The 12,305-nt window shown below is 52.4% G+C and overlaps 1 pseudogene; it reads left to right on the top strand.

The window, feature by feature from the left end:
- The window catches only part of LOC120587062 (carcinoembryonic antigen-related cell adhesion molecule 6-like), a 31,898-nt pseudogene extending 20,017 nt beyond the window's left edge, over nt 1-11,881 (top strand).
- Nucleotides 11,882-12,305: the final 424 nt, after the last annotated feature.

The raw sequence follows: 12,305 nt of genomic DNA on the forward strand, positions 1-12,305 counted from the left end.
GGTCGGGAGAGATGAGAAACTGCAGGGTGAGGGGGACGCCTCCTGGGAACGCTGGGGGAAGGGCACAGAGCAGGGCTCTCAGTCTCCTCAGCATTGACATTTGGGGCTGGAAGTTCTTGTTGGGGGACCTGCCTTGTGTCCTCTAGGATGATTAGCTCCATCCAAGGGCCTCTCTACCCACTAGATCCCAGTGGCACTCACCATGCCTCGTGTAAAAAACATTTTCCCTGACATTGCTGTACGTCCTGGGGAAAGGGGAGAGCAGGTGGTACAATCACCCGGCTGGCAAACCCCTGATGCGCACTAATCTGTACATCAACCAACCACATGGAACCCTATACCTCTCGGTGTGAATAAGAAAAAAAAAACAGACATTTTTAATATATAAGAAAAATACTTTTTAATCAATTAAAAGTTGATTGATCAGTTGAAGGCATATTTAGAGGTGATTAACAGATGGCTGCCACAAATCAGGATGACACCAATGAGCTGTACTTCACAGTCGGATGAGGGAAATTCTGTAGACACCGGGGAGCCACAAATTTGTGTAGCCACAAATCAGGATGACACCAATGAGCTGTACTTCACAGTCGGATGAGGGAAATTCTGTAGACACCGGGGAGAGAAAATACAAGATAGTAAATTTACATGGCATGTCATTAGGCCATCTACTCCAATGTTTTTACCATGTGAAGAGGCATCTTAGTTGTGAATGCAAAGTCTTTACTATCATTTGAAAGAAACAGCTTATTAAAAAAATTCTATCATACGAGTTTATATTTTCAGGATCATAAACCGTGTGATCATTCCTTAACTATGAATTTACCCCCCCAAAAAATAGACTTAATCAGTTTCTGGACAGGGTCATGATCTCAGTCCCAGCACCTGTAGGCTGACAGCACCCTGACCCCACCCAAGACTTGGCCCCTCTCTGAACCACAGGTGACTTTGATGCACCCTCTTTAGGGGGAATGAGGGGTCTTGGTAGGGTCCTCACCTTCCTCCCTCCACCTCTAGACTCTGAGCAGAAGGTGCTGTCAACTCTTGAGTGTGATACTTAAATGACTGGCCTCTACTTCTGTCCTTCATCAACCCCAACATTGTGACAGCCACAGACAGCCTTCTGCATGTAATTTTGAAGAAAAAGTTCTCAAAAACAGTTGCCCTCACTCACCTTGAATACTCCTCCACCTCGAGTGCCCTCATCCTTATCCAGCAGCATTGAGACACTTTTTTTTGGTAGTCAGATGCTTTCTAACTCTGCGGACATGTGCGACTCTGGGTGTATAGGACTGACAATTAGAAATGGACAGAGAAACGACATTAGTGTTCACAGAAGATGATCCATATGAACTTACGAAAGCTTAAAATCATAGGCAAGTCAAGATGAAGTCGACCTTCCTGAGCTGAAACATGGATGGGTTCAGCCTTCACCATTTCCTAAGAGCTAAAATGCAAAAGGTGACATGAACGATGACCCAGAAAAATAAAACACGCATCACGGTTACTGATACATTTTCAATGGTGGTTTTCCTTAAAAGACATTCCAGGGCGTCGTTTTCATTTTACAGTGATACAAGAGCGCCCTTCTGTCAACGGCCATCTCCAGTTCTGTGACTTGGTAGGAATTATCACCCTTTTCCCCCTTACACCTCAAATGTATAACTAGAGGCAGCTCCCAGGCTCTCCCGTAGATACCACCGCCTCCCACCAGCAGCAGGACTAACTGGGGCTTGAGGTATTCTGGTCCTCAAGACAGAGGGGGTGTCCCCCAGGGCTGTCCCTGCGACCTGATGTCCTTGGCTCCTCGGCGCCGATTGGAAGGCAGGGCCCCTTTGCCTAAGAGTCCAGCACACTCTTGGTGACTCAATCCCAACCTTCCCTCAGTGTCCCAAAACATCAGGAAGCTCCGATCCCGCTCTCAGCGGTCAGGGCGGCTCCGGGGCGCGCCTGATCACCACGACCACCCGCCAAAGTGCCCCTGGACGGGACAGCCAGTCTCCACAGGCGCCCATCACCAAAACTGGGAGGCCCTTTCCCACAAGGCGGCCCCAATCCCGAGTTATTACCCGGCCGTTCTCTCTGTGGCGTAAAAATCAGGCTGCGTTTCCAGCACCTTAACGAAAGCCAGGTTCATGCGTTTATTTCCAGTCTTGTCTGTATCTCTCTGCGCCCCCTGGAGGGAACGAGGAGAACTGTAGCCTCGTCAGGGGCTGCACCTGGGACGCAGGGACGGGTACATGAGGCCCAGGGTTTGGTCGCTGTACACCCAAGTGCCGGGACCCTGGGGAGGGGATTCCTTGCTGAGGCCTGGGGCAGGGCAAGGAGGGAGTCGGAGGTTGACAAGGAGCCCGCATGCGACCAAGAAGCAGAGACGGAGTCAGCATCCGGGATTAACCCCTGAGGAGTTAGGGGAGGTCCTTCTCTGTGCCCAGAGTAAGACTCTGAACAGAAGCTTCCCTCCAGTGACGATATCTGTGAGGGTGAGACACACTCAGGTGGGATATCAGGTCTGCCTGTCTTCACCCCCAACAGATGCTTGATAAACACGTGTTAAATGGATGAAGGGAACCACACAATGGAGGACTGTCACCATGTAACGGCCTGCTGAAATGTGAAAGGGTTAAAGAATAATTAAAACCTGAAACTGGACAAAGGAAGTCCATAACTTAGGCCTAGTTTCTGGAACCCCCTAACCACATTCTGTTAATCATGAAACTTGTAACAATGAGCTCATACGCTAACTGCCAATTTTAGCCTGTGTAACCCTGCTTGCTTGCGTGGCATGAAAAATAATCAATTGTATATAAGCTGAAAATTACTGTTTGGCCATCGCCCATGGGAACACTGGCTATTGTCCATGGGAACATAGGCAATCACCCATAGGAACATAACATTCTAACACAAGCTTTCTGCTTCTGTACTTCCCGCTTGCACACCTGACCAGTGGGTCGACAGGTAGTGAATAGGAGAAAGATGGACCTTTGTGTTTAAGACAGAATGAGGAATGGGATTTGGGGCTTAAAAACCTTGTATCTTGGCATTTCGAGGCTGCTCCTTTGCAAGGACAGCCGCCGGCTAATAAACTGTCTCCTGGTTAAGAGCACTCAAGTTGGGTCTGGTTATTCTGGACACAACAACCACACTGACACCTGCAGGTCAGACCATTTTCCTTATAGACACAGGGGCACAAGTGTCAGCACAGCTGGAGGTCGGTTCGTGCCTGCAGCTGTCCCAGAGATGGAACTATACCCATTTCACTGTCAGGAGGGAGGACAGGGACCCCTAACAGTGAGGGAAGGACCCCTCTTCATTCCCAGAAAACCACAGCCCTCCCGTCTGACCTTGGGAGGGAGATTTTGTCTCCCCAGGGGGCCCTTCCTCTTCTCCAAGAGACCTGACCTGGGAAACTCTGGATCCTCCTCCAAGCTGAGCTACCACAGGGGAGGGGGAAAGCCACCTTGACCTCAATGATGTCAGGGTCCCTGGTCCATGGAGACACCTGCCTGTGGTCCCTGAAGACATCTCAGCAGCCCCTGGTGTCCAGGGACCAAGGGAACTTCCTGTGCAGGATGGGGCAGGACAAACCACGAGCTGCGTTTGCTTCCATCTCAGAGGCACTGATGGTACCTCAGGCACTGATGGGCCCTCCCCTCACCCCAGGGTGTCTTGGCTGAGTCTCCACATGGAGCTGCACCAGCTCCAGGGCTCTGTTGGAAGGCCTAGAGCAGGTAAAAGACAGGGACACAGATGACTTTGATGTAACACCCCAGAACAGTGTTCAGGGAAACACAGGGCATTGTGGGGACCAACCCTTTGGCCCAGTATCCTCTCCTGAAATCAAAAGACCCCTCACTGGAGCCTTCCTTTGAAACCTCAAGGGCGGAGAGCTCCTCCTGAAACAGCACATCCCCTTCGGGGAACCATTTTTCTGATATTGAGCCCATAACCCTCTGGATAATGCCCATCCTCTTTCTGGGCTAACCCTACACTGGGATGACGTCAGGCGGTCTGGGATTCACAGTGACCCGGACCCAGGCTGACCAGCCCTTTAGCATTGAGGTCAGAGCTCATCTCTGGCAGGGCTCAGGGTCAACTCCCACCCTCTGGACCCTGGTCCGCATTCCTAGGGCAGCACCAACATTGGCCACAAGTCTCCTCGTGCCCTTCAGGGGGCGATATTGAGACACACAGACATTAACACAGGAACTTGGCTTTGGCAAAGGAGGCGGAGAAGGTGCCTGATTTCCATCCCACAGACACTTCTGAGCCTCTCCCATGTGCCTGCTCTCTCCCCCTGCTCCTTCTAGGGGCCTAGGAGCTCTGTCAGGGGTCCCTGTGCACCTCCCCACTTCCTGCCTGGCACCACCCATAGGGAAGGCAACATGACCACAAAAAGTCCCCCAGGCACACGACAGAGGCTGCCTCAACAATCAGGGAGCTCATGGACAAGCTCGGCCAACAGACACAGAAAGGGAGGGTCTCCCTGAAACAGACCCCCGAGGATTAGGGGGCCTACAGCCACCCGACTTCCCACCACCGCCCTCTCTCCCCAGAACACACAGGTCACCTCCCCTTCACACCCGCGAACTACGGCTCCTTCCGAGACACCTGGTTCTGGGTCTCTGCCCCTGGAAGCAGAGGCCAGGCTGGTGACACTAGAGATAGTAGGTGGGTCCCCTCACCAGTCACCACCCAGTTTGCTTCTTTCTCACCACCAGAGTCATCTCTGTGACCTTCTAGCTGGGAAGACATTCGACCTTCCCAGATCATTTGGGAACACGGGGAGACCCAGGTCCCCAGTGGGTTTCTGTACTACAAACGGGAATAATTCCCTGGGTTTGGGGACCTCTGGGGCTCTCTGTGTGGTGCAGACAGATCCAGGAACAGGACAGAGCAGAGGCCAGCGCCGAATGGGTAGATGGGTCATCCTCTTAGAGGACAGGAGTCCACATCAGCCTTGCTGCTGAAAGTGTGCTCCACAGGCCAGTGTGATCAGCCTCCCCTGAGAGCTGGTTAGATGCAGACTGTCTGGTCCATCCCACACCTGCAGAGTCAGAGTCTGCATTTGAACAGGATCTGCAGACCCTCCCTGTGCACAGGTGGCAGGGGGCTGTCCCGACCCCACTTCACATGGTCTCAGCCAGGCTGGGCATCCACATCAGCTGGGCAGCTGTTGAAGCAGCATTTTCACCCATTTCCCATTTAGAAAAAAAAAAGTGCAGCTCGCTGCCAGCGTTGATTCAATTTTACATAAACACACTCTTTGAGGCTGAAGCAAATCTGACTCGTTTTCAATAACTCGGATTCATCAAATGAATCTTCGACTAACACGTATTCGAGAACGATGTTAACATCACGCGCAGGAAGGCTATGTTTTCTAGGAGTTGACATTGTCAGCGATCGAGAATTACTTTACTTTGTAAATGGAAACACCACTACTAAACACAAAATGCTATAAACAGAATTATGTCATTTGTTTCCAAAGACTATCGATATACTAGAGCGATACAAAACTAATAATAAAAGCTAGATATTTCGTGACAAACTTTGGGGGTAAGGCTGGGACCGTAATCTGCGAGTTATCTTGGGGTGAACACTGCAGCTGCAAGTATCTCCAGCATGGGTTACAGGTCTCACCTGAGCATCACAATCTTTACAAAGTTCAACAGGTGATCAATGCACAGCGGGAGTGACAGCCCGTGGGAACATTCCTGATGTATTTCCCAGGGCTCTTGGTCTGAAGGAAAATGCCAGAAGCGGATGAGAAAGGCATAAGGAGGAGGCGACTGTGCATCCAACAGGCAGCTGCGGGAAATGCCCCGATCCTGACGTCATAGGCTTGTGCTGGTCCAAACAGGGCGTGTGCACGTGTATATGAACGTCCGTGTATGTGAGTGTGAGCGAGAGTGTGTGTATAGGGCGAGGAGTCACAGCTAAAGAAGGCAGAGGCCTCGGCAGAAGGCAGAAGCCTCGTTCTGTCCACATGACAGAAATGTAGACAGAACATAAACGGGAAGGAGGAGAGGGAGGGTCCTGGGCCGAGACCTCGCCCCCGGCCCGCATGACTGAGGAAGTGCTCCTGCCCTGGGCAGAGGCTCAGCGTACCGGAAAGAAGGACAGCCTGTGCCCAACATTGGGACAGCTGTGCCTGTGTGTCTCTGAAGCCTAAGCTTCTCTCACAGAGGAAGCAGACAGCACACGCATGGAGCCCCTTAAAACCTGCTCTCAAAGGGCGCGTCTCCTGGCAGAGGCACCTGCTGGCTGGTGAGAGGATGATTCCCTGGGGGTGGACAGGAGGGTGGGAGACAGAGACTGCCTGGGGTCTCCTGGGGAGGGCAGGGCTGTGAGCGGGGACAGAGGACTTCTGTTTGGACCTGAGGGGAGAAGATATGAGAGCAAAGCAAGACAGGGAGGGTGGCTCACCAATAGAAAAATCTTGTGATCTTCAAGTGCTGAGGGGCAGGAAAAGTTTGACAAGTTATTCATCGCTGAATGGTAATTTCTGAAAACTGGTGGTAATAAGAACAATTTGTGTTGGGGCAACAGCAGGAAAAGCTCTACACATTGTCCTTACCACCAGCCCCAGAAAGGGGCAGATACTCACCAGGAGGTGGAGGGCCCTGGGAACACAAGTTTATTCACCCACAGGTGTTTGCAGCCTGTTGCAGGCACTGGGGGTGCAATGAGCTCAGACAAGCCCCTGCCCTCATTGAGCTCATGCTCCATGGAGAGGACAGACAAGGAAAGGTCTAGAATATGATTTCAGGTACCCACAAGTGTCATGAAGGGAACAGAGCAGGGGAAGGTCAGAAAGTGAAGACGGAGGGACTTCAGAGGAGGTGGTCAGGGAAGGTGTCTCCCAAGGACACCCCTGAGTGTCATTAGGGGTCTGAGGGCAGTGAGGGGGTGAGCCAGACAGACACCTGGGGAACAGTTTTAGAAACAGGAAATATGGGGATCGGAGATGCTGAAGTAATGGTGGCCATGCTGCTGACCTTGAGCATAGGAGACACACACGCCCTCACAAACACACATACACACTCACATTCCTGCCAAGGCTGAAAGATGAAGACACCTGCTCATTCACCAGAGCCTCGTCTTTCCATCCTAATGCATGGATCCAAATATTGACCAATTTCTCTCTTTCCTCCTAGTCTCACTCTTAACCTCCTGGAACCCGCCCACCACTGCACAACCCACTCTTGAATCATTGCCGTCCAATGCTGCCGAAGGGAAGGATGTGCTTCTCCTTGTCCACAATCTGCCTGTGGATATTATAGGCTATTCCTGATACAAAGGGACAAGTGTGGACAGAAACCATCTAATTGCATCGTATGTAATAGGCAGTCAAGAAAATAACCCGGGGCCTGGATACAGTGCTCGGGAGACAATATACCCCAATGGATCCCTGCTGTTCCGGAATGTCACCCTAAAGGACACAGGATACTACACCCTACAAATCATAAAGAAAAATTTGCTGAATGAAGAAGGTACTGCACAGCTCCGCGTATACCGTGAGTGATTCCTCTCTGTCCTCTGGGTGTCGGGTGGAGAATTCTACTTCATACATGCAGGATCGGCAGCCCTGGACTCTGCCAGGCTGGGGGTTGAGCACTGAGTGCAGGACACACACGGTGGAGACACACTTCCTAAGATCAGAGCTCCCTTCCCGGATTCCAGCCCCTGCAGACATTCACCGCAGGGGGAAGGACCAGTCTGATGGGAGCAGCTCAGTGGAGAGAGACCAGTCTCAGTCCAGCCTCTGGGCCCCTCCCGTGACCATGACCCTGAGAAAGACCCTGTGGTCACGGCCTGGCCTGAGTGGTCCCCTGGGATCCACGCGGAGCAGCTCAGCCCGGGCAGCCCCTCCCCAGACCCCTGTCCCAGGGCTCCTGACTCTGGGCCCCCCAGGGAGCCTGTGCCAGGTTGAGTTTGGCATCCTGGGCAGGACCGACAGGGAGCAATGCTGTCCCAGGGGTGTGACTGACAGGGCTCAGCCCCAAGAGCCATGTCTGAGCAGGGGTGTTGCCTGGTCCTTCACCTGAGACTGTGTGTGGCAAGCACAGATGGACAAAGTTGCTGGGCCATCAGCCGACTGCCCTGGGGGGCTTGGGACACTCCAGAGGAAGGTCCGCGTCCCCAGGGAGATACGGAGGAGAGAAATGGTTCTGAAAGTCCCTCGTTTACCAGAATGAGCTCAGGGAGCCCTCTCTCATGGAGGCAAATAATGATATTGGGGCAGCTCCTCTATATTAAGCTTTAGGTCAAGTATTTGGGATGTTTTTAGGTTAATTCACAGACAACACAGTAATCCAGAGTTCATACACCATTTACTCGATTTTATTCAGGGTAAACTGAGGCACAGAGATACAGTCACTGAACTAGGGTCACACAGACCATGAGCAGCAGATCAGGGTCACTCAAGGTCGGTCAGCAGCCAAAGCCTCATGTCCTGCACACTCCAGGGGGTTGTGAGGTGTCTATGAACCTAGTTAATTTAGATCAGCCCTTAATTTAGGTCCTTTCTCTCAGGCTTCCCCAGCTCAGAGGGAGATATTCTAGTCTGGGGAGTAAAAGCAAATGGAAGATTATTCTGCATTTACCCTAGAATCGAACTACCTGAAGTCACAATCAGAGTCAGTGCTGGGAACACCCAGGCCATCTCGTCAGGTGGCTCATCCACACCTCCCTGCTCTGGACTTGAAATCACTTATTTGTTTCCTGAGGTGCTGGTGTCACTCCCGCTGGATACGAAGGAAAGGACTTTCCTGCTCACTCCCCACTCCACACCTGCAGCCAGCTCAGGGCCCAACATGAGGCACACACTCAAGTGTTCTGATGAAGGAGGAAGGAATTATGGGGAACGCATGAGTGAAATGAATGAACGAGTGAATGATCCATGATCTCTGCAGAGACGAGCACCTGGATGCAGAGTCCTAAGAGGTTCTGCTACCCCTGTGCCCTGTCCCTCCAGGGGCTGAGACCCATGTTCCATCCCTCTGACCATCTGCCCCTAAAACCCCCCAAGGAGCCAAGTCTCAGGTCGTAGGAGGGTTTTCGTGGGCTCACTGGCCCTGCACTGGGGCAGCCATGGAGTCTCTGAGTCACCTGTAACCCCCACCCCTCACTGCCATGGACAGTTCTGGCTCTCTGCTCCTCCCATGTCCCTCACCTGACTCCTCCTTCACTCCAGCCACACTGCCCTGCTTTGCTCTGCTTTCTCCTCCCGGAAGCCTCCCTGGATTCTCCCACTAACCCCTGTGGACAGGCCACAGGAAAGGACACAGAAGTCAGCCAGAGCAGCAGCCCCGGGCTCCATCATGAGCCACTGTCCCAGGTCACCAGGAGAACGAGCTTCTGCTGTGCCCCGTCTAGGGCTCCCTCCCTCCTCGATGCCAACCAAGAGGAACAGGCCACGCGACAGGGACTGGGACCCCTTGATCTGCTCTCTCCGTGACTCAAACAGGGAGTCGGAGGCAAACGGGTGGTCGCAGTCCTCAAAAGCTCTCGGGCTCCCTTCACCCCTGACTCGTGACTCACATCCTCGTCCTGGGGAGGCTCCCGTTCCTCCCAGTGATTCCTGGGAAAGTCCTTAGGTGGGGCCGGTGACCTGTTACTTTTTCACACCCCTGTGTTCTCACGGTGGCCCCTTTATCATGCGTAGGGTCCTTTCCGACACTGAGATCAGCAGCCACTGTTCTTTCACTGAGACGCTGCCCAAATTGGATGAATTTGATCAAACTCTAGTTCTGTCTCCTGAGTTAGAGAGAAAAGTAAGGACACATGCCACTAGCCCAAGTAGGAGCTGCTCCCCACTTTCCTGACCGTCCCTAGAAACTGACAACAGGGACCTGCTTCCTAAATCTACTAACATACACATATCATTTCTCACTCGGTATCGTGCCTCCCTTTATACAGCAGACACAACAAGACTTCCCCTCCGATCACGCCTGTCCTCTTAACAGGCTCACTCGCTCTCTCCCCGGGGAGTCACTGCTTTCAAACCCAAGGTGGCATCTTCCTTTGATCACAGTGTGACCCTGGATGGACTGCAGAATCTGGTCTATGACCTTCAGAGCTCTCTAGAGAGAGAGTCCTCCAGAAACTGGTCTTGGCTCTTTGCGGCATTAATAACATTTTCACATGTTCTTGCACAGTTTAACTTTTACTCAAATCTGTTTTAAAACTGTCATTACTAATGATTCACAAAGGTCAGATACCAACCACATCCCCTTCACAGTGGTCACCACCTCCGCATCAGAAAACACAAAAACGCGTTTCAGGAAAGATCACCATGGTCCTCACCGCCGTCTGCAGTGGGACGGGGGACATTAAGGACCAAGGGCAGAGAGGGTGGTTCTGCTCCAAAGACAGCCAGCCCCAGCCGTCCCCCCACTCTCTCCCCATCATTTCCAGCACTGACTCTGTTCTACCCTTTCTGGGGTCACTGTTTCATGTCAGTCACCTGAACAACCTGTCCCACGAGAGACATTGCCATCTGAGTCCTGAGCTGACCTCCAGGCTTGCTCCTGGTCACCCGGGTGTCATTTCTGCTCAAACCCCCAGTCCCAGGCCAGGCAGTCAGCTGGTCAGTGAAGAACCAGGAGAGGTGAGGGGTGAGTTGGGTCTCTGACCCAGGTCCTGTGTCTTTCCACGAACCGATGATGCAAATCTACTGACACTTGAGAAAGTCTGTGCCTTCTCCCAGACATACAGCTGGCAGCCCTATATTCTCTGAGTCCTCAGATCCTCACGCTTTTGTCATGTGAAATGCAGACCTGCCTTATTTTTTGAAGGACTTGGGCTGGCTGAGAGGTGAGAGATGCCAGCCCAACTCTGATTAAGATGCCTCGGGAGGAATCAAAGGTCCCACACAGAGCATTGTTCTCTCTGTTATCTGCACAGTGGAGCTACCCACACCCAATGTCACAAGCAACAACTCTGACCCTGTGGAGAACAAGGACCTTGTAGTGTTAACGTGTGAACCTGAGACTCAGAACACCACCTACCTGTGGTTAGTCAACCGTCAGAACATTTCGGACAGCGCCCGGCTGGAGCTGTCCAAGGACAACAGGACTCTCACTTTACTCCGTGTCACAAGGAATGACACAGGACCCTATGAGTGTGTCACCTGGAACCCCGGGAGTGCCGGCCGCAGTGACCCATTCTACCTGAACATCCTCTGTGAGTAACTTCTGTTCCTACCTGGCCCAGGCTGCCTGCCCAAAGCCACACTGCCAGAGGCCAGGCTGCATCGGTCCCTCTCAGGTCCAAGTACACAGACCCTCACCCCAGACACCTAGGCTGCCATGACTTCCTGTCCCAGGCAAATCCAGGTGGGCCCAGCCCTGAGACAATACTAGTTGGAGACAGGTTGTTCCTGCCTTGAGAGATACAGGGTCAATCACCTGTCATGTGAAACAAGTTAATGTCTCGGACTCAGTTAACACAGGGTTTTATGGCCCAGACTTTTTAAAAACAAGACTGTGACCCAGCTCAGAGGGACAGTGTGGCCCTGTAGAGACAATGAGCTTCCCCTTCCCTCTGATTACGTCACATTGGCTTTGTTCTCTTTGTTCCAGATGGCCCGGAGACCCCCACCATTTCCCCCTCAAACCCCCATTACAGTTCCGGGGCAAACCTCAGCCTCTCTTGCCACACGGACTCTAACCCGCCCGCACAGTATTCTTGGCTCATCAATGGGAGGCCCCGGCAGCCCACACAGGAGCTCTTTATCCCCCACATCACTGTGAATGACAGTGGATCCTATACCTGCCTCCTCCATAACTCTGTCACTGGCCTCGATAGGACCACAGTCAAGATTATCACAGTCTCTAGTAAGTGGCTCCCTGGACCATCGGCACCAGCTCTGGGGTAGAGGTCTGTCCGATTTTCAGAAAAGAGTCTGGAAGAAGTTACTTCTCATTTGCTAGTGTCACAAGCAAATTATGAGTCTGTCCCTGATCCCTCCCACTACGTCTCCGCAGACCCTCTCTCTCTCTCCTTGCTCTTGACTTCTCATGGCAGATGTGGGTCCAGCCTGGAATGTGGGGGGAGGTGCTTCTCTGGGCCCCAGAAAGTCCCACATGGTAGAGGGAGCTCTGCAGATGGAGACTCTTATTTAGCCTACTACAGTATTAAAACCACTTCAAATGTTCACTCTTTACATATAAGAAATGTATCTCTTGTAGATGAAGTGGGCCATGCTCCCCTGGCCCTGGATCGGGGTCACATGGCCCCTCAGTCCCTCCGGCATTTGCACTATTAGTCTTCATGGCGCGAAAACATTGTCCAGAAGGAAC

Source organism: Pteropus medius, unplaced genomic scaffold (assembly GCF_902729225.1).
Source record: "Pteropus medius unplaced genomic scaffold, Ma_sr-lr_union100, whole genome shotgun sequence".
NCBI lineage: Eukaryota > Metazoa > Chordata > Mammalia > Chiroptera > Pteropodidae > Pteropus > Pteropus medius.